At 37.4% G+C, this 16,399-nt stretch overlaps 1 pseudogene; it reads right to left on the reverse strand.

The window, feature by feature from the left end:
- Positions 1–5,703: 5,703 nt before the first annotated feature.
- Positions 5,704–8,311, reverse strand: LOC128777772 (alpha-ketoglutarate dehydrogenase component 4-like; annotated as a pseudogene).
- Between the last annotated feature and the right edge of the window lie 8,088 nt (positions 8,312–16,399).

The raw sequence follows: 16,399 nt of genomic DNA on the forward strand, positions 1-16,399 counted from the left end.
TCCGTAAACATGATGGTGTAAAACTATATTGTTGACATAGAAACATATTTAGGTATATTAATTTGTGAGGGAAAAGCAGGTTACATTGTTAACATTTTATAACTTTCAGATAATGGAGGGAAAGCTCGAGGTAAAAAAAAAAAGTCCCCACAAAGAAGCAAACTTTGAGATTCCCGGTGTTTTATGTTCGACTAGAATCTTAAAGAAATCCAGAAGGACACGTGCTGAAGATCTAGAACCTGTTGTGGGGCGGGCCCGATGAAGACTTGCCACAGAACAAAAGGAAATGGCGGGTTACTGACCTGCCCTTCGGAGAGGTTCCAGAGCAAACTTCAGGGATTGCCCTATGGTTAGTCAATCTGAATCTCCTTTAGAGTAAGCTGAAAACCCAGAACAAAGCACAGGATCAAAATCTAAACCTGTGTCTCCCATAGTCTGTTTTGCAAAACACTAGTTCCATGGTATATGCATAGTTGATAAAATAAGAAGCATGTTCCTTTCTCAAATAGTTTGGGGAAGCTTTTAGATTAAATGTTGACAAATGTATTTGCAGGAGCACCTGACCGGAACCTTGAATGTGAAGCTGTGCTTGGTGATCTCCCAAACAGAGGTACCACGTTCACACTTCTCTAACTAGTGTCCTCGGAGATTCCTCATGGAAAAAAAGTGTCCCATGGTCCATAAAGTAGAGAAATATGTGTCAATGGGCTAGACACCTTCTCATCTTTGAATATCTTTCTTTTTCATCTCCTGTATTCAGCCCACTGGCATTGATTTGTTTCTTCCATCATAATATTTTTCGAATGTGTCCATTTAAAATCATATATTATTTTAATGTATGCCTGGGTGCCACCTGGCTGGCTGTGGCACCTGTGTGGCTCAGTTGGTTAGGCATCCGACTCCTGGTTTAGGCTCAGGTCATGATCTCATTCACGATGGTGAGATGGTGCCCCACGTCAGGCTCCATGATGGGCAAGGAGCCTCAAGATTTTCTCTCTCTCTCTTCCTCTACCCTTCTCCCCAACCTGCACTCTCTCTCTCTCACAATAAATAAATAAATAAATAAATAAATAAATAAATAAATAAATAAAATCATATATTAACATTGAGCTTCTATTAAATACTAGGCATTTAAAAACATTTATCATTTAGTTTTTGAAAAATTATGGATGCTAATTTCACCTCTGTTTTCTAAGTAGAGACACTGAGGTGTAGAGAGATTGGGTACCTTGATCAGGGTCAAGGGACTCATAAGTGATTGAGCTTTGATTCAAGTCTTTGAAGTACATGCTTTCCCCAGTAGCACATTTTAATTCTACTTCAATAACCTTCCTTATTTTCACCATGCACCACAGCAACAGCCTCCTTAGTTTGTCTTCCTTCCCGGCAGTCTCTTTCTGCTTCGATCCGCCTAGCCCTGCTGTATTCCTGCTGCCATATATTCCTGCTATATTCCTAATTTCTCTTACATGCATGTATCCCAAAGATCAAGGGCCCCAAAAGCTCTTATTTGAATCTGGCAGGGGAGGGAGCTGTGAGGGTCCAGTGGCTTCATGGAAACTTCACCTATGGAAAAAATGTTTCTGCTGCCATTAACACTTCCAAAGAAAAAAGATTATAAATTATCAGAAGAAGGTGAGACAGTTATAACTTTCTAGAGCATTTGAATATGTGCCCTCAAGTCAGGTAGCATCTAGAGAGGAGCAGGATATGGAGAAGGAATGAGCTAATGGTCCGGTTATTGCCTGACTTCCCTCTTTGCCTGCTGCACACCATGGGGAGGTAGGTCCTTCTCCCCTGCACAGGAGACCAGGTCTGGGAAACGTACCAACAATCCATGATGGAAACTGGAAAGGGAAGCTGATGTTTTGATTAAGCGAATATTTGAAATTATTTCATTCCAAAGAAAAATATCCCAATTAAAGTGCCAAGCATTCAGTATTCACAAACAGAAAACAGATGCAACATGTGTTCAGTTTGAAACTGACTTGGGAATAACTCTCCCAAAACTGAATGTGGACATATTTAAACAATATAATTCATAACAGAGCTCTAGACGGGTTTCGAAGAGGAGACAAAGGAGTACTATACGCACATTTAGCTATCCCTAGAGTATGGGCATGTACCGAATGTAATAAATATATGTCTGCTATTTAGCTCTGCAATTTCCACATGCTTTTTACGTGACTGCATTACTGATTACATAAGACACTAAAATCTTTTTTAGGAATACATATAGTGGTAACGTTTTTAGAACCAAATTATAAAAATAATTAGCCAGTGGAAAAACTTTTTTTTCTACTTCTCAAGTTCAATATTTTCCTGAAAAAATTTTCTGCTTCCTGATTTGGAAAATGAACTTGGAGCCAAGATTTACTTTCTCTTAGAAAGGAAACTTCAATAAAGTTTTGTCATTCTTTGATCCTTTTAGAAAAACGAGGCTTATTACTCTTCAGAAAACAAAATTCTCCGATAACTTCTTGCATTCCTTTGGTATAAACGTGGGAGTAAAAGACAGGATCATAGTTAAAAAAAAATTATTCTCAGGACTGCTAAATTCTAGCCAATCTTCCACCCAAGTGAATAAAAAGTTTTAGCAGGTCCATAAAATGCTTCCACATATTTCTAACCAGAAAGTTGATGGTGGATATCAGGTTGTAATGTTTTGCAGTTAATATTGTCATCAGTATTTTCCATATGTTTTTTTGTTGTTTTCCTTGATTTACCAAATGAGATTTCTCAAATTTTTAATGTGTTGTTTTAGCTACAGTCCTCACATTCAAAATAAATTTACATAGAATCTATTCAACAAATATATATTGAATGCTTGCTATGTGCAAAACACTATATTGTGCTGTTTTGAACTTTCCATTTGAATTAAACTTTTATATTGGTTAACTTATGTGTTAATTTCATAGACTGATTTTAGAAGCAAATTTTCAGTTAGCTTTTCTTTATTCTAGTTCCTCACTAACCTACTTTACAATTGACTCTGTACCTGTGGCGTCGCAATTGATAAAAAAGAGTGGGTTTAATACGGTGTATTATGCATCCAATACAATTTTAAATTATTAATCTGATGCAAAAGTGGGGAATAAGACCAAAACGTTAAATAAAAGTGGAAATATATAGATATAGTATGTGACCTAAGACAATATAAACATATATGTGACCAGCTAAGATATTATGATAGATTTCATTATTTGCCCCAATTCCCCCCCCCCCCGCCCCACTTTCCCTCTATGCCATGCCATTTGGCAGTGCTCTCCCACAGTAGGCATACTTCTTATGGACTATTACTTAGGTTGTGTTTGATCTCTACTTTTGGTTTGGTCATGTGAATTGCCTTGGTCAATAGAATGAGGCAGAAGGGATAGCGTGCTAGCTCCAAAGTTAAGCCTCAAGGGATCTTGCATATTTCCACTTTCTCTCTTGTGTTCCTGCCACCCATGAGAAAGATAAGCCCAGGGCTAGCCAGGTGCCAGAAAAAGGAATTTAGACACATGGAAGTGTGTTGCCCCCGCTAAAGTAGTCGAACCAACCTATAGCTGGAGCCCAGCTCTTATCAGCTCTGTTAGTTTTCCAGGACTGCCATAATAGACTAGGGGGCTTCAACAACAGAAATTCGGTTTTTCACAGCCCTGAAGCCTGGAAGTCCGAGATCAAGGCTAGAAGTCTGGTAGGTTTGGTTTCTTCTGAGGCTTCTCTTCTTGGCTTGTAGCTTGTCTTTATGTTCACCTAGCATTCTCTTTCGAGGCATTCCTCTTGTAAGAACACCAATCATACTGGATTAGGCCCACCATAATGACCTAATTTTAACTTAGTTACTTCTTTAAAGAGCCTTTCTCCAAATACAATCACATTCTGAGGTACTGGGTGTTGGGACTTTGACATATCATTTTTGGGGGGATGCAAGTCAACCCGTGACATCAACCAAACTCAGCCTAGATCAGGCAATCCTCAGGTGTCAAAGAGATTCATCAGCTATAATAATAATAGATTAGCATTTTAAGGCAGTGAATTTTGGTGTGCTTTGTTTCAAAATGTTAGCTTATCAGGGGCGCCCGGGTGGCTCAGTTGGTTGAGCGTCCGACTTTGGATCAGGTCATGATCTCACAGTTTGTGAGTTTGAGTCCCACATCAGACTCTTGGCAGTCAGAGCAGAGCCCATCTTGAATCCTCTGTCTCCCTCTCTCTCTGCCCCCCCCCCCTTTCTCAAAAATAAATAAATACATTAAAAAAATTAGCTAACCAGTACAACTAGCATGAAAAAAAATTAAATAATTATTGGTCATGAGATATGGGGTAAATCAAAAATATTTTAAGATTGTTGGGTCACCTAGGTGGCTCAGTTGGTTAAGCGTCAGACTTCGGCTCAGGTCATGATTTCCCGAGTCTGAGATGTGCTGACAGCTCCGAGCCTGGAGCCTGCTTCAAATTCTATCTCCCTCTCTCTCTCTGCCCCTCCCCCACTTGTTCTCTCTCTCTCTCTCTCTCTCTCTCAAAAATAAACATTAAAAAACTTAAAAAAAAATGATTGTTGCTACATATTCTTTTAAATTGGCTGTATTTTTCTCTGTATATAAAGTAATACCTCTCCATTGTTAAAAAAACAGAAAATATAGTAATACATAAAATATAAAAACAAGAATCAGTTGTACTGTGTCCCCTTCCCCATCATGGTAGAAAACCAATGTTAAATACCTTTTAATTACTTTCCTATTTACAAACACAAACATATCCATACATATTTTTACACATACATCCACACATATTTTTACAAAATCGGGTATTGTATTATACATATTTTAAACTGCTTTTACTTTTTTTTTAATAAAATTTCCAAGGATAGTGTTCTGTTAATGTAAAGCTATATCATAATTTTAATGACTGCATAGTATACTCTTTTATCAATTACCAGAATTTGCTAACTTTTTATTGACTATTATTTAGATTGCATTCATTTAAAAAAAATTTTTTTTAATGTTTATTTATTTTTGAGAGAGACAGAGACAGAGTGTGAGGAGGGGAGGGGGCAGAGAAAGGGAGACAGATTCTGAAGCAGGCTCCAGGCTCTGAGCTGTCAGCACAGAGCTCGACGCGGGGCTCGAACTCACGGAGCACAAGATCATGACCTAAGCTGAAGTCGGGCACTTAACCGAGTGAGCCACCCAGGCGCCCCTAGATTGACATTCATTTTTTATCATTATTTTATTTTTTTCATTAAAAATAAAAGATGCAATAATGTTTCTTTCTAAAATGCCTTGAGATTTGGGGTTAAAAAAATAAAATACACGTGGAGACTATTACTACCTATAAGTTACTATATAGGTTTTTCTGCCAACTTTACATAGATGGCTTTAACAAAGTATAAAGATGAAAATGTATTTGGCCTTGGTATAAAGGTCAGTGAATTTAAATAAGGATGATGGTTACAGCAGAGCTGATAATTTCTTTAAAAATTTTTATAAATGTATACTTTAATAAGAATATAAGCAAATAGGTAAGTTTGTGGAGAAGCTGACCAAGATACATATATTAGGAGATATGTCCATCTAAATCTTCTATATTTCCTTTTTTTTTCCTTACAGAATATTTATTCAAGTTGTTTAATGTGTAATTTTTCATGTGCCATTTTGGAAGTCCTTTATTGTAAAGACCATTCTTTTGTCTGATTACAAACAGCAGCCACACCGTCAGTGATTATTCTGGACCTCCACGTTGGATAAATTCAATTTCTTCTCGAGACACAAGTTTCCTTCTGTATTTCTGACGTAATGTTTTTATTATTTCTGCAGTGTCTAGTGGACCCTGATGAATCAGCAAATCTGGTGATTTCCTGCCCTTAGAACGCTGTGAAATTGAAGAAGAGTGAGATGGGAGTCCTGCTGAGCTCAAAACTTTTGATACATTGAGTTTAGGATTGTCTCTTCTGTCAGGGAACCTTATTCATGGACTATGTGGTTTGACTACCTGAACAACTCTGCTGGCAGACGCCATCTTGATGCCCCTGATGGTTTCATTTTAAAACATTAATCCCACTGGTATCTACTGAATTACCTACGAAATGTGTGACACTTGCCTCCACACTACAGAAATGAAATGTGGCTTGAGATGTCTCCCTGCTGAAGAGGGAGCAGACAGGGATGGGTATAGGTGATCCTGAGGACTTGCCACCTGACATCCGCAAGGTTGCTTATGGGATGATGAAGGAAGTTCAATGTTAAGTGTTAGAAAGAAACATGTTTTCTACTTTTATAATTAAAAGACTGTTCTTAAGAGCAGGGCTTTTCTTCCTGGTGTTTCTTTCTGTGTAAGAAACAAGTAAAATTCTCACTTGCCTAACAGCAGGATACATTTAACAACCCTCAACATCCTTCTAAGGAAGAGCCTCCCAGGCAAATATTTTCTGTGAGGCTTCTGAGGTGGTTTCTTTCCCCCTTGGGCTTGGGCCAGCCATCTGTTAATTGTGGGTCTGGTTTCTTTCTTGCCTTCTGTCACACCCAACTCAGTGGGCCTGGCCACAAAAGGAAGTCAACATTGACCACACAAAGACACCCTCTGTCGTCAACTCCACCGAGGCTGGCTGCACTGCTGGTATCATTTGTTCTGTACTTCAGGGGACCCTACGTCGGTTGGGACTCAGTGCCAAAGAATCTCTACTTCTGGAGAATGTGGTGGTGATGTCCTTGTGTAATTTCTCCTCCGGAATACAAGACCACTCACTGTATCAAGTACTGTACTTCTCAGAGGCATCTTTCTCTGCAAAATTGGGAACCTCATGGGAGGAAACAATATTTTTAGCTGAACGAACTGTTTGAATCTAGGTTAGTGTGATCCAAAATTGTACGAAATCCACGCCAGCCTATTTTCTTTGCCTCCATCAATAAATTTAGAAAGTGCAGATTAGTGTAACCATATCAACTCCATTTTATTTAATGCTTTTAGCGGTGCTATGTGTTTTCCATATCAGGCTTCTGGGAAGCAAATATTCACACTGTCAGATAATGCAAATGACAAGTGCATTCGCCATATCCTTACCTCCGGATATACGCTTGGTCAAAAGTTTGAGATGAAGAAGAATGAGACTGGGGACCAACAGGCGTATATATTTTCAGTCAAAATGACAAAAATCTGGGCCAAGGTAGACATCAGATTTTATAGTGAATGATTTGTTAACAGATTAAATGTGGGAAGTAGAAGATAAGCTGGAGTCATAATAATATTAATATTATTAATGGTAATAATATTGGTAATTAGTATTGGTAATTTATTGGTAATAAAATTGGTAATAACAATGGTAATCACACACACAATGACTGCTAGAGTTTATTGGAAGCTTTCTGTTTTCCAGGGTCATGCTAAGCACATTATATACTTACCTTGTTTCTCTTCCACAACAACTGATCTAGGCAAATACTATTATTTTCATTATTATTTCTATTTTTGAGATGAGAAGATTGAGGTGCAAAGTGATTAATTAGCTTGTCCTATCACCTTAAGGGTAGAAAGTGACAGAGCTGAGATTTTTACCAGATCCTGGGCTCTTAATTACTGCACCATACTGCTTATGAGCACTTATCTTTCACTGTGCTTTTCTGCACTGTGCAGGCTATTATTACTATATAATAAGATACCCCTATAAAGACCTAAGGAAGGAAAAGGTTGCTCAGGGCTCCTTATCTGAAGAGAACCACCATTGCAGGGAGTTAAAACTCAGGCCAGCCAATCGGGTTTATTATACCCATTGCGGCCATTGCTACATTTCCATGTCTAGATCTTTCTAAGCTCATCATGACATAGGACTTTTAAGGAATTGCTTTGGGACCTTTGTACAGAGCTTCCTATCAGGGAAATGTACTCTGTGTGCAGTGTTTACTCTCTACAATGTAGGCCCTGGGCGTGGGGTGCTTGCGATGGTTTCTCTCTCCCTCTCTGTCTCTCTCAGAATCATTAATGACTTCACTATCCATTCCTTCTATATAAATACCCCCAACCACCGTTCTCCCTAGGCCCACTCCTAAAGCTCCCTTTCCTTTTTAGCTCATCTCCACCTGGCTCATTCTTCAGGTGTCACTGGTGCCGGCTGTGGCATCTTCCACCTGTGCATCCAGCCTTCTGGACAAGGGTCATCCCTTCGATCCAGATAATGCATGCTGTGATCCAGGCAGCCAGGGAGCTGGAGCGAGAGGACAAAGACACGCTGGCACTCTTTGGCCTGCTCTTTCAGGTCTGCAGAAGCTGCCTTAGGAACATAGCAAGATATCCAACTGGTCATGAGGGACTGCGTGGTTTCTGTCAGGGCTTTCATGAAACGTCAAAGTGATGAATAGCTTTGACATGTCTTATTGATGTCATGTCCACGCTCCACTATATCCATGTTGGCTCTTCCACGGTGTGAATCTAACAGAACATTTGGGGTAGGCCCAGCAATTAAATCCATCTCAGGCCTTCTCATTAAGGCCAGTGAGGTCTTCTGTTTTCATTAATTGTATTTTCATTAGTTGCGGGGGAGTCTTTCAAAATTCATCGTAATTTTGTCCTTCTGTGAATCTGGGGAGCAGGCAACTACAAGTACAAATTCTATGTTAATAACCCAAAGCTTTTAACAGTAATTGACTCTTCCTTTGTTGAGGGCCCCACAGGAAGATGGGCTTGGCTACCACACATTAGAACTAACATGGTGGTGTTGGGGCGCCTGGGTGGCTCAGTCGGTTAAGCGTCCGACTTCAGCTCAGGTCATGATCTCGCGGTCCGTGAGTTCGAGCCCCGCGTCGGGCTCTGTGCTGACAGCTCAGAGCCTGGAGCCTGTTTCAGATTCTGTGTCTCCCTCTCTCTGACCCTCCTCCGTTCTCTCTCTGTCTCAAAAAATAAAAAATAAACGTTGAAAAAAAAAGAACTAACATGGTGGATGAAAAGGGAATTTTGAAGGTATGACTTCTTGCCCTTGGCCTAAATTTGCAAGCATGTCTACAGTCACATGTGGAAGCTTCAAATTTAAAATATTGTAAGAGGGGGCGCCTGGGTGGCTCAGTCGGTTAAGCGTCCGACTTGGGCTCAGGTCACGATCTCGCGGTATGCGAGTTCGAGCCCCGCGTCGGGCTCTGTGCTGACCGCTCAGAGCCTGGAGCCTGTTTCAGATTCTGTGTCTCCCTCTCTCTCTGCCCCTCCCCCGTTCATGCTCTGTCTCTCTCTGTCTCAAAAATAAATAAACGTTAAAAAAATAAAATAAAATAAAATAAAATAAAATAAAATAAAATAAAATAAATTAAATATTGTAAGAGAAATCCTCTACTCTGAAGACACCGCAGTGTAATGGTTTCTTTCTCTCTCTCTCTCTTGCAGAATCATTAGTAACTATTCCCTTAATAAAATGTATAAGCTATTTTTCTATTGATCTCTAATACACGCCATTGTCCTAAATATGGGGCTTCATTTTTCTGTTAATAGGTTGATATACTACATAATACATTCATCTGGTTCAAAAATGAAAGATGTAAAACATGGTAACTTTCTTTCCTACTTTCGCTTCCCCAACTTTCTCTTACCATCATGGCTAATCACTATTTTCAGTCCTTTGAATTGTTGCAGGGTTTTTAATGTGTGCAAAGGCCTCTACTAATGCACGTGCACACACACACATAATCTTTAAGAACTAATAAGGCAGCATTCATATACCTAGTCATCCAACAAAGGGAGGCATCCTAATGTGTCTAAAAGCATGGACTTCAAGGTCAAACAGAAGACCCTGGTTTGAATTCTGGCCCCATTTCTTACTAGTCATTTAACTGATGAAGTTACACCTCTCAGTGCTTTCATCTCCACAGCACCACAGTGAGGACAAGAACACCTACTTACAGGTGGGTGACAATCAAATGCAAAGAAATATATAAAACAAATCTTAGTGCCCATTACATAATGAGTTTCCAGTCTTATTATCATATATTGACACGTAAGATGTGTAACTCACAACCCCTACCCTTATGGAGTTTACAAATAACAGGAAGGATGGACTTCATTCAATTTAATTTCTTTTTCGTGGAGAAAAACATCCAAGGAAACAAAAAGGCAAGCCACAGAGCAAGAGAAAATATGTGCAAAACCTATCCGACAAAGGACTTTTATCTGGAATTTATAAAGCATTCTTACAACTCAAGAACAACCCGATTTTAACCCTGGGCAAAACGCTTAGGCATTTCACCCAAGAAGAGATACAGATGGCTACTAAGCACCATGAAAAGTAACTCAACACAATTAGTCATTAGGGAAGCGCAAATGAAGAGTGTACTGAGACACCACAACGGTGACTAGTATGAAAAAATTAAAGACTGACGACCAAGGGCTAATGAGGATGGGGAGCAACTGAAACTCTCATGTGACGATGGTGGGAAACAGTCTGGTGTTTTCATCCGACCCAGCAATTTCACTCCTAGGTATTTGCCAAAGTAACATGAAAACACATGTCCGCACAAAGATCTGTTTGCAAATGTTCATAGCAGCACTATTCACTGGAATTAAAAATAGGAGCAATTCAAATGTCTGCCTACTAATAAATTTTGTGGTATATCTCTTTAAAAAGGAACAAAATATGTTCAAAAAACAGCATGGATGAACCTCAGAAACTTTATCCTAATTGAAAGTCATATATTAAAAAAAAAGACATATCCTCTATGGTTCCACTTATAGGAGAATCTAGAAAAGGCAAAACTATAATGACAAAAAGGAACAGAGTTTACCCAGAGTTTGGAGGAGGGGGTCAACTTCAAAGGGGCACAAAAAACCTTTATGGGGATTATAGAAGTGTTTTATATCTTGGTTGTGATGGTGATTATACAATTGTATGCAGCTGCCAAAATTCATCAACTATGCACTTTAAATGGGTGGATTTTAGTATGTGTAAATTATACCTCAACAAAAAAGACGGGGACAAAACAGTCTTCAAGGAGCTATGAAAGGAATAAGCGTTATGGAAATCGAGAAGAGAAAGTTGGATCAGATGATTTAAATAGTTATTACTGAGGAAGCAGCATATGTGAGCTACCTCTGGAAGGATGAGCAGAATGTAGACATGGTTTTGTTCTTATGGGAATATTCCATCTGATGGGAACAGTGTGAGCATGGACGAAGAGCATGGGGTAATGTTGAGAGAGTGCCTAAGACCCCAACTTGATTCAAATTCAAATTTGTGATTGAGGAGTAGAGGAGAAAAATGAGGTTGGAGACATAGGCCGGGACCCAAAATCTTGCTGTGCTTTGAATGGAAGGTAAGGAGATTGGACTTAATTTGGCAGAAAGAACAAATAAATAAAATAAAGGCTTTTGAGCAGGGTGTCATGGGTTGTTGACAACATAATTTTATCTGTGCTTTTGATCATGAGGAAACTAATTATGGTCTGTGGGCCAAATGCAGCCCACTGCCTATTGTTGTAAATAAAGCTGTATTGGAATCCAGCCATGCTCATTCTCTTATGTAATATCTATGGTTGCTTTTACTGTCTGGTTTTTTACAGAAAAAGTTTGCTGACCTCTACTTTGGATGAACCAACCTGTCAGACTCTTTGGAAAGTGCAAAACTCTTTTCTCTTCAAGACAGCTTGAATTAGCAGAGAATTAATACTTACATCTTCATGTCAAACTTCTTGTATGAATTTCTTTAAATTACACGTAGAAGCTTGTGGCCTGAAATATCGGCACAGATTGCTAATTTTAGTAGAATTATACTATATGTGTTCTTTTGTGACTAGTATTTTTTTGCTGAACAGTATGTTTATAAGATTCATTTAAGTTGGTGACTATATGTATAGTTTGTTCATTTTCATGGCATTGCAGTATTTCACTACACAAATATGTCAGAATTTGTTTATCCCTATCACCTTTATATAATATTTTATATATTTTTATATAATATTTATAATATTTTATATAATATTTTATATATGATATATTTATATAATGTATATAAATATATATATAAATATTTATATAATATTTATATGATATTGCTAAACATATTCTTACAGTCTGGTGCACGTAGGGATTGTGTCGCTAAGATATATATTTAAGAATGGAATTGCTTGCTAGTCTTAGCAATGTATGCATTCAACTCTATTAATAAATGTCGTATTGTTTTTTCCAAGTAATTTTTGTGGTTGGAATTTTGTCCCCCAAAGAGATATGTCGAAGTGCTAACACCTGATACCTGTGAATGTAACCATATTTGAAAATTGAGTCTTTGTAGATGTAATCAAGTTAAGATAAGGTCATACTAGATTAGGATAGATACTGAATCCACTGACTAGGATCCTTATAAGGAGAGAGTGATGTGGAGACCAGGAGACATACCCAGAGGAAAGATGGCCAAGTGAAGACCGGCAGAAATTGGAGTGATGTAGCTACATTTCTGGCAACCATAAGCATAGCAAGATTCTTCTCTAGAGCCTTCAGGAATGGTCTGGCCCTGCTGAAACCTTGATCTTGGACTTCTGGCCTCCAGAACTATGAGAAAATAATGTTATTTCAAGTCACTCAGCTATGGTAATTTGTTATGGCATCCTTAAGAAACAAAAACAGTGATCATACGGATTCTATTCTCAATAACATTTCTTTTCCTGTACATCCTCATTAGCAGTTGATATTATCAAACTTTTATTTGTAAATAAGAGCATATAGGATTATTTGGAATAATATTACAGGAATAAAAATTATACTAGTGGAACAGAATAGAGGGCAAGAATCAAATTCTCACATTTATAAACACTTGATTTATGATAAGAATATTCTTCATAGAAAGGGGGAAATAGAATTGACCTTTTAGAAAATAATGCTGACACAATTGGATATCCTTATGAGGAAAAAAATGCAACTGGATTCCAATATTACACCATAAACAAAAATCAATTCCAGGTAGATTAACTACTTAAACAGGAGAGGCCATGATATAAACCTTTCAGAAAATGATATAAAAGAATATCTTGGGATACTCAAGAAAAAAGCAACTTGGGATAAGCAAGAAAAAAATTAACAAATTGTACCATTTTAAAATTAATGGTTTCAGAATTTTACTTCTAGCTGAGATGATATAACAGGTACTGGATTTAACCTCTCTCCTGAAACAACTTAAAATTTGGGCAAAACATATGAAATAATAGTTTTGAGATATCAGACAGAGTAGTGATCCATGAGAGAAAGAAAACAAATGTTGTTCTGGGCTAAATTGTGCCCATTCACCCCCACAAATTCATATGTGGAAGTCTTAACCTGTAGGACTGGATTTGAAGATAAGGTCTTTAAAAGGGTGATTAGGTTAAAATGAAGCAATTAGAGTAGACCCTAATTTAATCTGATTTGTCCTTATAAGAAGAGTACATTTGGACACACAGAGAGACACCAGGGCCATGCATACACACAATAGAGAGAAAAGACTATCTGAGGTCACAGTGAGAAGGCAGCCATTTGTAATTGCTCCCACATACTTCCTAGAGTTTTTAGGTCACAGCACAGGTGAGGAAGAACACAAGTGAAGTTCACCAGTCTCCCTGAGTTGAGAAGATAGAGCTGGCAGTTAAGGGGAGTTCAGATGGTTAGAGTTCACAGGACAGAATATATATACGTATGTACATGTGTATAAAGAGAGAGCTTCAGATAGAAGCTCAGGTATGTTCTCACAAATTTCTGACAGCTGACAGAAAGAACTGTCCAAAAGAAGCAGAGAGAATACAACTTGGAGCTCAACACAGCCAGAAATAGTTTGTGTTTCCAGCAGCCACACTAGAAAACCGCATAATTCATGTAGCATCGGTTAAAGTTCTCAGAAGAGCATCACCTTAGTGATGGCACAAAATCAGCTCCAGACTAATGGCTGCTTGGTGTCATCTAACAAAACTGAAAAAACACCAGGCTTTTCCCATTAACTACATCTCAGAGCAAAGCTTAAGATTATTTATAGGAACAGAAAAAACTAGTCCCTAACAAAGTATAATTTATAATGTCTTGCAAGAAAAAAAGAAAGAAAGAAAGAAAGAAAGAAAGAAAGAAAGAAAGAAAAAGAAAAAAAAGAAAGAAAAATCAATCATTGAAGACAGACCTATAAACTATGCAGATGAGAAAATTAGATATGTACACAAGAGATTAAAATCTTTATTATAGCTATATTCCACATGTTTAAGATGATAGAAACAGGATTAAACATGTTATATAATGACATCAAAGATATGAAAAATACTCATATAGAACTTCCTTTTTTAAGTTTATTTATTTATTTTGAGAGAGAGTCTGTGAGCAGGGGGGAAGAGCAGAGAGAGAGAGAGAACCCCAAGCAGGCTCCATGAGGTCTGTGCAGAGCCCAATGTGGTGCTCAAACTCATGAAACAGATCATGACCTGAGCTGAAATCAAGAGTCAGATGCTTAAACCTACTGAGCCACCCAACCGTCTCCAAATAGAATTTCTAGACATGAAAAAATACAGTGACTTATTAAGAGAAAACACGGGCTGGGAGTAAGAGCAGATTAAACACTGCAGACGAAAAGATTAATAGACAAGCAATAGAAACTATTCAAAATGAGATACAGAGAAAGACTGGGAAAAACAGAATTCTACTGCACCACAGGACTGCATTAAGAGGCCTAATATACCTGTGATTCTAGTCTCTGAAGGAGAAAAGTAACAGTAGAAACAGTAAATGATGAAATAAAGACTAAAAACATTTTAAATTTGATAGAAACTATAAACCCACACATCCAAGAAGTTCAATAAACCTCTAGCACAAGAAACATGAAGAAAATGTCACCAAGGAATATAATAGATTGATCACAAGTGATAAAGATGAAAATCTTAAGAGCAACTACAGAAAGAAGACACATTGTATACAGAAAAAGATAAGAATGGCAGTAGATATCTCGTTTGAAGCAATGCAAACCAAGAGAGAGTGAAGCAGCATCTTTAAAACATGGAAAGAAAAACAGTCAAGCTAGAATTCTATACCCAGCAAAAATACCTTTTAAAACAAAAGCTAAATAAAGACTTGTTTCAGACATTAAATTAAAAATGTCTATTTCTTTAAAAGTTAGAAAGACAGAAGCAGAATGGTGAAAGTATTTAGAATACATATAACCAAAAACCAAACAAATAAAACAAAACAAACAAAAAAACTGGTATCCAGAATGTTAAATACTAGTACAAATCAATAAGCAAAATGACCAGAAGACCTGAATAGGCACTTCACAAAAGAAGAAATCAAATGGCTGATAAAGATATGAAAAATACCAAAATCTATAAGTAGCCTGAGAATTGCAAATTACAACCATACCATTAAACGCCTATCTGATTGGAGAAAAAATTAAAAGTCCATACATTATCATTCTTTTTCTGATTCATGTGAAGAGGAAAAAAAATCTATTTTTAATACCTTTCTATTCAATAAAAATAGATTCTTGTTTTTTTCCCCTGATATAGTGATAACAATGTATTGAAATGACAAAAGTGTTTAGATAAAAATGCCTCTAAACTGATTTCCTTATTAGTGAGTTGTCAGATATTCTTAATTAGAACAGATGAGCTAGAATATTGGATAAATTAAGCTATATTAACTTTTATTAATATTCTTAACAATCATGAAGCTAGAATACTGAAAAAACCCTTAATCTAGTCATTAAATTCAAAAGAATTGTTAGAGAAGTGCTAATTAACTTAACAATCAATAATTAATTTTATGATTAAGTATTAATTTAATTTAAGGAGCAGAGAGAAGCAGACTATGGTTTCACTGTATGAGTGCATCTTACTGAAGATAATTGCCTTTATGTTTAAAAAAGGGAAAAGGAAAGAAATATTCTCTTTAGGATCAGAGGACAATCTATTATTCATTTCTTTGTCCCCTGTTGTGTTTCAGCGAGTGCTTGGGACATAGAAAGTTTCTTGGGTAGAATTTTGATGTGCCATGTGTTTATAGTTACTTTAGAAAAGGCAGGGCTAAAGCCCTATTAGAGAGTTAGACTGCCTACCCTTTTTCTTACAGCATCTGATAACACTTATTGACACGGACCAGCTATATAATTAAAGAATTGTCCTCAAAATTCAAAGAAAGGGAGCTATAATTAAAGTCCATCACTTGAGACTGACTTTAGAAACCCCTGGTAGGCCCAATTATACTCAGGAAGACAGACAATCAATGCCCTAGGTTATGAAACTGATTTATATATGAGAGAACCGTCCATGAAATGCCAACCAGGAAGACAGGAAGAAGGTGACCAAATGCTTTTCCACCACTTCTCAAAGAATATGTGAGTATGAGCCCAAGAAAACCAAATTCAGATTTAAATCCAGCAAACATTATTGAGCGTCTATTACGTGGTAGTTAACGTGCAAGTTATAGTCCTATGTAACATCTGGTTGGATCTTTA

The sequence above is a fragment of the Panthera pardus genome, unplaced genomic scaffold (genome assembly GCF_024362965.1).
Source record: "Panthera pardus isolate Hobbes unplaced genomic scaffold, ASM2436296v1 HiC_scaffold_17, whole genome shotgun sequence".
NCBI classification, from domain to species: Eukaryota; Metazoa; Chordata; class Mammalia; order Carnivora; family Felidae; genus Panthera; species Panthera pardus.